This window comes from Schistocerca serialis, chromosome 1 (assembly GCF_023864345.2).
Source record: "Schistocerca serialis cubense isolate TAMUIC-IGC-003099 chromosome 1, iqSchSeri2.2, whole genome shotgun sequence".
Lineage (NCBI taxonomy): Eukaryota > Metazoa > Arthropoda > Insecta > Orthoptera > Acrididae > Schistocerca > Schistocerca serialis.
This window is the reverse complement of record NC_064638.1, coordinates 389,504,795-389,519,544: the sequence shown is the minus strand read 5'-3', so window position 1 is coordinate 389,519,544 and position 14,750 is coordinate 389,504,795. Positions and strand designations below refer to the sequence as shown.

At 34.8% G+C, this 14,750-nt stretch overlaps 1 protein-coding gene across 4 annotated transcripts in view; it reads left to right on the top strand.

The window, feature by feature from the left end:
• The window catches only part of LOC126471284 (luciferin 4-monooxygenase), a 256,816-nt gene that overhangs the window by 137,389 nt on the left and 104,677 nt on the right, over window positions 1–14,750 (top strand). The gene's annotated exons all lie outside the window — the stretch shown is intronic.

Here is a 14,750-nt window from a genome sequence, read left to right as displayed (position 1 = left end):
TAAACAGATACAAGGAGGGTTCCACGTGGAAGACTACTGAATTTAGTAAAGATGGAAGATAGTCAGGGTGCTACAAGAGGAAAAGAAAGAAAGGAAATGAAATACTAAAGGTGTTAGAACCTAAGAGGGAAAGAAGACAGACCCTAAAGACTGATACCCATCCCAACCCCCATCCCTGGATTTCCTCCCTTACAGATTGTTCACTGAGGAGCCAGAGGATGAAGTTGTTTGGCATGTCCTACAGAACAGACTTCCCCAGTTTCACCCAGACAGGCCCAAATAGTGATTCTATCACCTTTCTATTGAAGCCAAGTGGAGATGGTAGCAACCTGACACAGTAATCACCTTTGCGTTTGTAAACTCCACATTCAAATTAAAACCAATTCCATTGACCAAATAACCAAAATCTCGCCTTAGAAAATCCTTATAAACCCATCAGTATTATTTATCATTTCCTCTAGAAGGAGTATACAAGACTCTACAAAACTCCCAGAGCTATACTGGGATATGGCCCTGTTTAGTTATTACAGGGAATATCACATTCATGTTATGAGGCCAGTTGCCTCACCAAATAGCTCCAGCATCCATAAACTGCCGCCAAACCAGAGGAGTTACATGGTTTGAACAGTTAACAACTAGTTGGTGTCAGGCATTCCATAATCAGTTTCCTATCTTTCCAAACATGGAGAATAGCACACAAAACTCATACACTTGTCTTTTTTTGTCATCATTAAGATAGCGTTTGGTACAGATTTACAAACTCGGGTAAATTCATCTACTTTGCTACTTTGGAGGAACTTCAAAATTAACTGTACTAACTTCTGTAGTGACCTTCAATATACAGCTCTTTCTGCAGAAAGATTATCTCTACACAATCACTTAATTATGAAATAGCATCCCTATTTATCTGCCCTCCTTTTTCTTTTAGGCATATGTTATCCTTTTCCTCTAGGTTGAAATATGGTTTCCCGGCTATTACACAAGTTGAAAATATGGTCACTATTTTTTTTATAAACTTAAATTTGCCATATTTCGTGACAGTACCTTTTCCATTAGATGTTTGCAAGCAAATATAAGTCTTGGCTTCAGTTGTCTAAGTATGATTCCACAATGCATCGTTGTCGGCTGCAGAAAATGACATGGTTCAGCGTGTTTCTCTCATTTTGGTGTTTCAAATACAGTTTCTTCCAATGTAGTTTCTTCTTTTCAGATAATACAAAAATAATAGTTAACATAATTCAAAATTATTTATGACTGCGACATTCACATTGTTCTTCCATCAACACACACCAAGAGTTAGCTTCCGACTCGGACTGACTATAGTCAAAGACTACTCCAACATCAAAGATATTTTACACAATCAGTTTCTTTGCTATTCTTCGATACATTTTCTAATAGTAATCAATATGCTTTTACTCTCAAAAACAGAAGTAAATTAACATATAATAAGACAAATTATAATAAATTCTGACAAAAATATAAGAAAACATTTTCAATTCAGTATCGACAAATATGGTAAAAAAAAAATAACATCTCCCAGATCCATTACAACTGCTCCCCAGGCCTTTTGTTATTATGGACATATACAACAAAATCCTGACAACACTCAGTGATGGATCTGTATTACACAATTAGTACATTAATGATGCAGTCTGACAACCTCTTCCAAATTTGGACTCTTTGAATCTGTGGACTTGTTACTGGCTGTTGTTGCAATGATACTTCCCCATCAATCCCATACACAAAAATTTCAAGTAAAGAAATTATTTAACATGACAAATATACATGGTATAAAACATACATGAGAAATATTCTAACATACAGCATACAGATTGAAAATAATAGAAAGGTAAAACTCATTTCCTAGAATAAGATTTAATTTTAATTTTTTTAATATTAATGTTAATTTCATTATGCTTACATATTGTAACAGTAAAAATGATACTGGACATATATAGTGTAATGTGTTTTTCTCTATATTTGCCTTTTATATATATATATATATATATTTTAAATTCTGATTTTTTTAAATTTTTATATTTTTTTATTAGTCATGTTTTTTGTATTTTTTTCTTATGATTTTCTTTTTAAATTTTTTTTACTCATGTTTTTTTTTATTTTGCATCTTTTTTATGATTTTCTTCTTTTAGTACAGCTAAAGATACATCAGTATTATCTAAATTTTTTGCAATTATTTATGTACACTTTCCTCTCTACTACAATATTACTACAAGTCACATTTTTATGAAGAGTACTTTTGCTCCCCACAACATCAGTATAAACAACAATAAACTGCTCATATATCATGAGGCTTTATCTAAAATTGGTTTTGAAACTTATACCTTTGCATGCATGTCCTCACATGCATGCCTTCACCCACAGGGAAGACTTAGCTTCCAAAATTAGAAAAATTCAGAAATGCTCACTAGGGAGACTTTTTTTTGTAAAAAAGTAAAATATAAATCTTTCTCTCATTTTTTGTTACAACAGTGTTTTTTTTCATCAGTTTCAATTAACATGTGACTTCAAATTATTAATTTGTACATGCAAATATACATACTTGGTTGTACAGGCAGTTTTGTTCTAACAAGTGTATTCCAGTGGAGGACTTTTGTTTTAGATGATAATAGGTTATTTAAATTTTTGAAATTATGATTTCTGTTTATACAGTTTTAAAGAGACAACATTCCTGAGACCAAATAATTTCTTTGACTTAGGATACACCAAACGATAAGCATTAGGGTGTGGATTTTCTATGACTTCAAAAGGCCCAATATAGACATCAAAGAATTTTTTTAATTTCTGAAGTTAACATTTTTGATTTTTCATGAGATTTGACCAGAACAAGATCCCCAATTTTAAAAGTGGTTAATCTTACCCTATTGTTATGTCTTTTATTCCTCTTTTCCCCTTGTTTCCTCATAGTTTCCCTGTAACCAAAATGTCATCTACATAGATTATCAGTTTAGACGCAAGTTCTTGCCCCAGTACATGATCCAAAGCTCTTATAAATTCGGAAACAGAAGAATTTAACCCAAATGGCACAACACAATATTGGTAACTCTTACCATTGTACAAGAAAGCAGTATATTTTCCAGAATTAACCGAAAGTGGTACTTGATGAAAACCCGAAGTTAGATCCAAACTTGACATATATTTTATATCTGTAAATTTATAGAGTAACTCATGAATATTTTCAGGATGGTCTGTCTGTCTGAACAAAATTTTGTTTAAGTGTCTAGAGTCCAAAACCAATCTTACTCCACCATCTTTTTTCGAAACTACTACTAGAGGATTATTATATGCACTGATACTCCTTTCTATTATATTACATCCTTCCATCTTTTTCAGCTCTTTCTCAACAGCAGGTCTTTTTGATATTGCAATAGTGTATGGTTTTATGAAAAATGGTTCATGAGGTTTTACCTGAAGCTCACACTGGTAACCCTTTACCCTACCAGGTATGTCACTAAAAACATCACTGTAGTCCCACAGCAGATTTTCTAACTGTTGTTTTTGCTCCCCAGATAAATTTTGTGTTTCTGAAATTTTCAAATTTACTAAATTCCCAAATTCAGCTTCATCAGTATCAAATCTATGAATTTCAATATTCTCCAATCTATGTTCTTTTAGTAAATTAATACTGTCAAAATTTCCATTACTCTGATCACCAAGTGTGTTCACAAAATTTGTCTGAATGTATTCCCTTTCACTAGTTTCTATCAAAAGTTTTCTTCCAACCCAATCAAATGCTGTATTTACTTTTACTATCCAATTCATACCCAAAAGAAAGTCCTCATTAAATTCTTGAATTACAAAACATCCATGTGTGAACAACTTGCCTTCAATTAAAAATGTCACTAAAGCCTGGCTTTTTACCAATTTACTGCTCTTCCCAGTAGCACCTTTTATCTTTACCCCAACAACTGGCATTTCAACATAATCTTTTCCCACTTTCAATTTTTTGCTTAATCTTTCAGATATTCCCGAGATCTCACTTCCTGTATCAATTAAACATTTACCAATCCATGAGCCAATTTGAACTTTTATATAAGGAATGCAAAATTGATCACTTTTCTCAGAACCTGTATCCTCTTGTAATAAATCACTTTCAATTTCCCCAAACCTATACTTATCAGAATCATATGGTATACCATTATATGTATTATTTGTCACAGTTATAAAATTTGCACAAGATACAAAATTGTCATTAGTACTCTCTATTATCTCAAATAGCCAAGAATTTTCATCCAAATCACATTGTATACTATTGAAGTACTTATCCTTCAGCTTTTCAAAAATAAAATATCTCATCTTTTTTCACCACTCAGGACATACAGTTTCACATACATTAATAAGCATCTTTTTAAAGTTCTTGTCAAAAGAAATAGTTTCACTGTTCAGCCATATATTCATAAGAAATGTGTGTGAATCATTAGTATCTATAAAAGTTTCACTTAGGTAAGAAGTTATACATGTGTCATCGTTATTTGTGTAGTCAGATTCTTTACCAGCAACATCTAAATTCACAATTTTACATACACCCAGATTGCGAGTATCATTCATCCGGGTAACACCCCTGGGAATTTCTATAATATTCTCACTATTTAATCCATTTTCAACCATGTGTATACCCAACTCCCTATTTAAACTAATGAAATACCTTTCCTCAACATCATCATCAATACCATTACCATCATTATCAACTTTATCAACAACATCATTATCATTACACATATTCAGGTCATACACATTCAAATTATCCCCCAAAATATTATTTCCCCTTTCTAAAGTTACCAGATCCCTTTCACCAACATTTTCATTCTCACAGCATGCATTCTCTCTTTCATTCACACACATCTCTGAACTACTGCAAATTACATCATCCGACAAAGTGTTTTTCTTTTCTGCCCAAGTGTAAAACTCTGTTAAATTAAATTAATCACAATTACTTTTATCTACTGTATGTTATTGTGTATTGAAAATGTTATCTTTATCATTATTACTTTCCTCTTGAAATTTCTTCAATAAGTAACAACTAATGACCTCATGTGATAGCTTAGGTTTGGAACTGACCTGTTTGGGTTTATGATAGTCACATCTATTGGTCCTTTCATCATGCTCACCTTCTGCCTCAACCTTGCGGACCTTCAAGGGGGCGTCTACTCGTTTTTTATTTCCGGTTCCTGTTTGAACTGCTGATTATGGTTCTGCCAATGTCTCTGATCAACATTTCTGATCCCATTCCTATGCCAAACATTACCTGATTGTTGGTAGTTTGTATTGTACTGACCTCTATCAAAATTTCTGTGATTTTGATCCCTAAAGTGTTCTCTATTTTGTTGATTATTAACGCGAAAATGTTGTTCTTGTTCTGGATAAAAATTATGGTCCTTCTTTACAAAATTGTTATATCTCCCTGAATTTTGACTGACACCATGATAATTGTTTTGTTCCCTTTTTTGAAAGTTGTCATTTCCCCAATTTTGACCATTACCTTTCTGAGTAAACCCACTGTGTGTTCTTGTTGTTACCCTATCCAACTTTTCAATATAATTGAGAAACTGCTCTACATTACTATCAGGACAATGAACTAAACTCAACTGCATTGCTGATGGCAATCTTCTCTTTAAGGTATCAATTTTGATCAAGTCATCCAAAGGTTTTGTTAAATGAATAAGTTTTTGAAGTTCACTTTTGCAAAATTGTTTCATGTTCCCATCTGATTCCCTATAGTTTCGCCCATTCAAAAATTCACTTTTGATTCTAGTTTGTTCAAGATCATCCCAAAAGGTCATCCCCAAAGTTACAATCTGGTTTGCCCAAGTCAAAGCTTCCCCTTCCAAGAATTTTTTCACAAATTTAATTTTTATTTCATCTGGTGAGTGAGGTAAAAAACAATCCTTACAATACTGCATAAAATCAACGGGATGTAAGGGTCCATCTACCGAAAAGTGCTTCACTGGAATATTAGATATAAGATTACACGTGTTGACATTGTAATTTTTGCTTTGAAATTCAATGTCAAAACTTTCAATTTTTTCGCTAAGTTCTTTGACAGATTTTTTGTTTTCCAAATCATAGCATTCTACTTTTTCTTCTAGAGTAACCAAACGATTGTCAGTTTCTTGTTGTACATTTTTAACTAAAACTTTTGTATTCTCATCCAAATTTTTAATTTCCCCTTTTATCTCATTAAAATCAATTAAATTTCTTTCCCTATCTACCAGTAACTCATTTTTTACAGTATTAATTTCACCGCTCAATTTAACATCAATTTCATTTACTTTTGCTTCCACAGATTCAATTTTTTCCTCAACACTGCCAACTCTGTTCGAAAGCTCACCCACTTGGGTATTGACTGCTTTGACTTGCAACAAAATGTTATCAATTTTTTCATCCCAGTAAGTCTTATTGTCGTCAACTGATTGTTTAATTTCTTTCGTGAAATTTACAAGAAAAGTTTTTAAATCAAATTGATTGGTTCTTTCTGTTTCATTTGACCTGTCCTGATGTTCGAAGTCTATTAAATTACTACTTTCTACTTTAGGCACAATACTCTCGAAAATCTCATAAGTCATTGTGAAGAACAAAAATTTATACACAACAATACAAAACAAGATATAAATATTGTTTTAACAAAATACGAGGGTTTCGTGACTTATCTGGACTCGGACTGACTATAGTCAAAGACTACTCCAACATCAAAGATATTTTACACAATCAGTTTCTTTGCTATTCTTCGATACATTTTCTAATAGTAATCAATATGCTTTTACTCTCAAAAACAGAAGTAAATTAACATATAATAAGACAAATTATAATAAATTCTGACAAAAATATAAGAAAACATTTTCAATTCAGTATCGACAAATACGGTAAAAAAAAAAAAAAAAAAAAACAACATCTCCCAGATCCATTACAAGGTCCACTTATCCTTCCTATCAGATCATACACACATACATATTACAGTACAATACTCTATTAATAGTGTTTACAACTCTACCTTCTCCTTTTATACATTTATATTGAGGTAGCTACACCTAGTGTAGCCTTTATTCATACTGCTTTTTAATCTGTCTTGTGTGCTATAAGTATTTTACTCCGCTGTACATAGTCATTCACTATTGTAATTTTGAATGTTTCAATACATGCCCTCCTATTACATGGTGTAATAGTCATAGCTGGATGTTATCCCACCTTGCTTACAATATACAGGAGCTAACATCCAGCTCCACTTAGAAAAAGAAGTAACTAGTCTAGGTTCTGTAATCTGCTTGCTGGCTACTGTTTGTTAATTCCTATTGTTTGCCACACACTAATGTAAAACTACATTAGTTGTAAAGGGATGTTTATTATGACATTTTTATGACTTATATCTTTTGATCTCATCTGTATTATAGAGACTTTTTTCCTTCCACTCAAAGGGTGTAATAAGAAAACAGCCTTTGGATGTGGGGTCCCTATGATTTTGTATGGAACTTCATAATGATGGAAAAACTTGCTCATTTCTTTATTTAACTATGAACTGTGATGAAAGAGATTAGGGACACTTGCTTTTAAATTATGCTCTTGCATGTGACATTGTGCATGTCTATTTAAAATTACTTTTTGTACTGTTGTTAGATTTATTTCTACCTTTTCTTGTAATTCACCAGTGGTACATCTTCTGTTTCACACCAAGAAACAAATTAACAGTGGTTTCCTATGAGATTTTTATCCAACACTTCTACTGTAGAAAATCCAATCGAGAAGTAAGTAATACAGTAAGGATAACTTGAAACTCTGGAACCATCTGCACCTGCTCATGTGTTTTATAAAATAATATGAATGACATAATCTTCCTAGGTCTTTTGTAACTCTTTCAGGTAACAATAAGTAAATAATAATCAAGGCTTCACTGCTACAATTACATAAACTCAACATAAATATTCTATTCATTATTAACAGCCATTAAGTCAAAAGGAGGTGCACTACCATTTATATAACCAATAATGTAAGCACACATAACATAAGGTGCCTTAAATGTAAGGAAAAATTCCCTCCGTTTAATAAAATATCACTGTAGTAATTATGTGAATTAACATGCTTAAACTTTAACACTCTAAGGGAAAAACTTAATTAATATTATACCTTGTCACGACTAGCAGTTATACTGAAAGTCCACATTTTCTGCAGTAGCAGACAAAACAGTTGATTTGTCAACAATTTTTCTAACATTAAACAGTGATGCAAATTCATGTTAACACTGTTTTCACTACTCTTCTCTGTAAACCAATATCTCTTTAGATAATTCCATTTTCCTCATGTGAGTAAATCAGAGTAAGTAATATTGTAGAAATCTTAACCAATAATGTAAACTAAATAAAAATGCTTCCAGTTTAGACACTGGTTTTTTGATGACACTCTGCATCAGGTATACCCTATGGTATGCTAGCATAAAATAATTGAATCACCTCTGGGCTTTGGGCACTAGACACATCTGAAATCTAGTCTTCTGACTCTCTCACTGAACACTACAGCACCAAGCATCTACATAAAGTAGCATGCCTAGAATTATGCAGTGTACATTACTAATAAAGCTTAGTTCTTCTACAGATAAAAAATTGCATAATAGTTTACGTAAAACACTCTATTCAAATACAGATTCCTGTACAAATACTTCTTACAGTAACAATAAAAATCACAATATGCTTTGGTACATTCACTCGTAGTCCACCTTCCTTGACAACAGACTGTGCTTAAAGTTTAAATCTTCATAAAAACACTCATTATAGCTTAATTACCTGTAAAATATAGATTTACAAGCATGGTATACTTTCGTACACATCCAAAGACACGTAAATGTTTCCTTAAAATCTACTTCATAAGAATTTGTTACTTTAGAAACTTCCATTATTGGGGTATCAATAGCCTCCTTCTGTTCCTTCCTCAACCTCTCCATCTGTGCCATGATATCAATGCTTAGATTATTAAGTTCTCAGATAGTCCTTCCTTAGTCTTAGTTTGTTCCAAATTTTCAGTCATTCAATCTCTGATCTACCTGTTTCCACATTAGAATGAGGTGTATCAACAGATGACTCAGACGTTTCTCATGTTTTATTACTGACTAGGTCAACTACATGCTCCTCCAAACTAGCAAGTGTAAAGCCTGAAACAGTGGCAACATCCAAATCTTTGCTTTGTTCCGGTGCTCTCAGTCTTACTTGTATGCCCATTATTTGATCGTGTATTGTGTTAAATTCCTGCTCAGTTAATTGTTTTGTTTCAAGTCTTTTTCACATATTGAAATTGCTCACTTGCCTTCATTTTGAACTGTTTCAGGATTCCCAAATTTAGCTTCTCTGGTAAAGTGGATGTCATGGGTCACTGCGGGGTACTATTTTGTATTTCCTCCTTTTCCCTCTATGACTCATTGCTATGCTGATCTAGTGTAGTGTTTGTCCAAGTATGGTAGTTAACTCTTTTATATGACAGTTGCTCAAAAAATGTTTTGAACCAAACTGGGATATCTGCATCCAGTTTTCTCATCTCCAAGGGCATGCAGTGTCTGCCGTAACATGCATCAGCTTAATATTGTAACAAGGCTAGCTATTCCATTACAGTACACCCACAAACTCTGGTTGTGGAACCACTTGCAGTTTATCCCACAGCACAAAAAAAGAAAAAAGAAAACAAAAGGAAAAAAACTTTTGGAAACTAAATCAACTTGGATTTTATGCAGCTCACCAGAAACTCATGTGTAGATGCCGATGGGAAGCTGGATCAGTGTGTAGATTGAGCTGCATCATCAGAAATAAGTGTTCCATTGACACTTCTGCTGCTGCTGCCTCATGTTGACAAGCCACAGCTGCAATCCGCAACTGTTGTTGTAGACGCATCGTGGGATGAGTACAGTCAAAGCCCTTCAGAGTTGTAGTCGAAATCTTCCAACTCATGGACTAATTATTTTCTTCTCCATCTTGTTTGTAGTCAAAGGTTTAATAATTGTCCATTGACTACCCAAACCTCTTCTAAATTCTTGATTCTCAGTGCTAGCAACAGATTTTGCACTACAGTGTATGGTGAGAAATGTGGGTTTGCAGTGGTGTATGAATAGTGGCAGAATATTGGGGGGGGGGGGGGGATAATATAATGGAATAATGGAAGCTGATTAATAATTGCTGCTTGAATAATTAAAAAAATTAATTGGAAAGAATAATTGAAAGAAATTGGGGAAGGTACATGTATCCTGGGTGAACTTTAACTGGCGCTAAAATCAGCAGACCTTCAATGTCAATATATTTAAGTCCAATATTCATTATTTAAAGTTACGTACTTCTTCTCAATAGTTCCATTGCGCATAGAGTTGATTATGAAAATACTGATGCAGTATCACCCCTCTACTGCTCATGCAAATTCTTCTTGTCTGCTTTGATTCTCTTGATGCAGGATTCTCGGCATAGGCTAAATGATGAACAGCTGGGTTTTATTGGCGCAACTATATACATAAACTTGGTCTTCCTAATACCTTTCATAACACTTTTTAATATATGATTGGAATGCATATTTTAGACAATACTGACACAGCAGTGCTAGTTGGATGTGCGACCGCTACCACTTATAGAAACAAAAATATGAAGATCAGAAATCAGTTGAAGAGAATATGTCTCCTTTTTTTGGTTTGTATTGCAACATTATCACTGGCACAAAACAACTTGTTACTTTACCATTGATTATGTATGGCTTGCATGTACAACAAGAAAAGAACGAAGAAAGAGAAAATAATATGATCCATTACATGTACTTCAGCTGCTGTCTGCACTTGGTACATTCTCAACATGTTGGTTCTTTCAATTACCTGCTATAAATTTTGCTAATGAACTGAACTCTCATTTTCACTTCTCTGTATTTAAAGTCTTCAAGTCTCACAATGACAGATCCCAATGATTGCAACTCAAAATAGTCTAGCCAAACATTAACACATTCTGATACATAATGTCTGACTATTAGGCCAGACATCAAAGTTTTTTTTAACATAAAAGTGATTCATTTGTTTTGCATTTCTGTTGACACTGTTGGCAGCCCTCTTACTTCTAGCCATCCATGACACTGCCAACTCAGAATGCCAAACCATACATATAGCCTTGTACAGCAAGTGAACGCCATGCATAACATGACCACTTGCAGCTGCCATTTTGTTATGGCACATGCACTCTCTGTATAAGCACATACCAGGGTGTACAGTATCCTTTCTTATTCACTACTTAACAAATATCTGCTATCATGATCATCTTTAGCTGGTACTACTACCAATAGTGAAATGGGGTATTTGACAAAATGCTCTGTTAAATGACAAGCATAATTTTGGCTGTTGATCTTAGTAACTATTGACAACAGATATCAACTCATGCAAATTTGAATAATCAGAATTCACTAATGCTCTTTAAAATTACGAATTTTTGTTTATTGTTCTTGTTCTCCATGAATTTTATTTGCTCCACACTGTACCTGTTCTGAGTCAGATCACTGTAGGCATGTACAATGTTCCACTGGTTTTTTACCGCAATATCAGGAAGTGAAGTAAAGTCTGATCAGGAACTAAGACTTCCTTTTATTTAATCTTGCTCACCTTACTGTTTCAGCACACTTGTCAACCTCAAAGTGCTGTAATTACTGCTTGAAATTGAGAGTACATATTCCACATCCAATTCTCAAAATAAATTCAGTGCTTTTGATAATCAATATACTGTACATTGCACTCTTATGTACAGTGACCACTAATTATACAGTAATTACATTGAAAAGGACTAAGTCCCCAAACAGTCTGACATATTTAACAGATTCCAATTGAAAGAATGGATACAAGTTTTCTCATGTCCTTGCGTTATCATAAACATTTTTAAAGCCAATCTTCCTCTATGGCCCATACCATACCTCCAAGGCAGGACCCAATGATATAGAATGAACGGCCTGACCAGCAGGTACCATGAATGTGGTATGAACTTATTGTCATCAAGGCTTGCAAGTATGCAGCATCCATCCATTTAATGATACCCGAGCATGAGTAGAACATATATCCAAACAGTAGATTATGTAATTCATTACAAAATTATACTTTTTAAAGTGGCAATCATCATTTGATGATTCAAAAAATGCTTTTGCAACACATCACTTTACCAAAGTGACATATTGCACTACTAAAGCTTTACTAGGATCAAGAAATAGATACATGTTGTTCAACATCCACTGCTGTTAGTGTTTCATTTAAAATGGCTAAATTTGCTGACTGGATTGACTGTCCAGCTCTCAACCCCAGCTGTGAGTTAATTATCAGCATTTCATTATTTAAGAAGGCTGTTGATCTTGTAACATACCTTTTTTCCATAATTTTGCTGAAGCATGAAAACTAAAATTAGCCTATAATTACCACTTTTACATTGGCACACTTCTTATCTAGCATTGTTATTTTTGTAGGTTTTAGTCTGTTTGGAAATGCATCATTCTCAACTGATAAATATACTGTTTCTGCTAGTGATTCAACAATAAATATTGAACTAACTTTGATGATAGCATTTGGTATCTCATCAGCACCATTTTTTTTTTATCTGACTGCTTCTCACGGTATGTATTTATCGACTGTTGCACTAAGTCATGGTTGAAATTACTAGCTACTTGTCAGGGGTCAGTTAGTTTATTGTTTTCTTAATCAACTCTACATTCCTGTGATCAAGTGGCCTTGCACCTATTTCTCTTATTGTCGTGATTAACTGGCCTTGCACCTGTTTCTCTTTTATAACTTGCCAGGTTGCTTTAGTTTTATTGCTGGAATTACACGTCAATCAGTCATCGTCTAGCATTTCTTTTTATTTTGATTTTTTTTAAATAACTTGTTTTAGTATTCATTTGTATCTTTTGAAGTAGGTAATGAAATCTCATTTTGATGTGGTATGTTTATCACCTGTTTGTTTTTGGAACAGAGTTAAATGTAGTTGTATTCTTGGGGAAAGCTATTTAAAAAAGATGCTTACATGTGATCGTAAACTTGTCATATTTGTCATTGGTATCATTACAGTAGTACACATCATTCCGATTTTTTCCATTCAGGAGAGAACAAAAATATTCCACATCTTCAGTACTGAAGTTCCTTATAGTGCATCTTACTCTTATAGCAAGAAAAAACATGATTTATGGAACATAGTACTTTATAGAGCCAAAGTAAGACACAAGGAAATACAGGTTGTGCGTAGCACTGAACACATTGAATGTATAATGATAATACAGGTTACAGAATAAGCCAAACACTCATTTGTGATCGCTTATGTAATCCTGTTTCTTTGACAGCTCACCAGAGCATGCCAGGGGGTCGACCCATGTGGCCTCTATAAGCGAGCCCATGAACTGTATGGATGCATGATCTCTGAAATCGTGATGTGTGAAGATACATCACTCCTCCCTTCTAGGGGTTGGGAAAATCACACACAAACATAAAAATACTAGGCACAGAAAAATACGTGGAAGAGAAAAAGTGCATGCTACATAAAACAATGCATTGTACAGCAAAAAGGCACTGATACCGAAAAAAGCACTGGTATCGAAAAAAAGCACTGCTACTGAAAAAGAGCAGTGGTTCTGAAAAAGAACACTGGTGCTGAAAAAGAGATACTGGTACCAAAAAAATTGCTGGTACTGAAAAAGCACAGGTACTGGGGGAAAAAATTATTGCTCTCATGAGGCACTGAGATTACTAGTCACAGAAAATTCCAACAATGCTGGCATCCATTTCATTACCTGACAATGAATGTCAGCTGCTGCAGCAGTATGTTGTGGGCAGCACTAGCGAATAGAGGTGGAAGTGATGAGGGGTCAGTTTGGCATGGTGTCCCCCCTGTCATGAGAGGCCATAGGACCTCATTGAGATCAGTGGTCTGCACAGGAGGTGGCAGCAGGGTTGTCGGAGGCAATGGCCATGCAGGACCCAGCAAAAGAGGTGGTGGTCACTGTGGTTTCAGGTGCAGCAGTGGCTGCACTGGTGACAGCAGTTGAGGAGTGGGGTCAGAGGCAGGAACCCCAGACAGCGATCTGCCAGGCAGTGATCCCCACTGCCCACTGTGGCACGAACTTGACTATCTGTGATTCAGGAACAGGAGCAGGCATCAGCAGAGGTGGGGCTGGGAGAGGTGGTGGCCACAGGTGGTCAAAGTGACGCTACGTCCACCCATCAGGAGTGCAGGATGGTGAACACCACTAGCCTGACAAAAAGATGCAAATTCTCGAGAAACAAACTGAGGGTCATTATTGGTAACCAAGGTATACGGAACTGCAAAAATCTTAGACAGGGCTGAAATAGTGACAGCCACAGATGAGGATGGACAATGCACCATGTAGGGAAACTTGGAACAGGGTTCCACTACAATGAGACAATGCTGATTTAGGAAGAGCTAAGCAAAATCAGTATGTAGACACTCCAAGGGACACTGCAGCATTAGCCAGGGGGAAAAAGACAGCCATGCGGCCACCTGTTGCTGAACACAGATTTTTACATAAAAGCATGTGAAGGGGCTGGGCAACAGTGTATGCGTCTGGTTAAAACTTATAGAAGTATGCAACTTTACCTGTAAATGCCTGCTGTTCCTTAATAGACGTCGGCTGCAGCAAAGCCACAATTGCTTCAACATTGTGATGCAATGGCTTGATCCTTGCATGAGGAACCTGAAAACCTAGCTACTCAACTGATGGCTGAAAAAATTAAGATTTGGCAAGATTGCGCT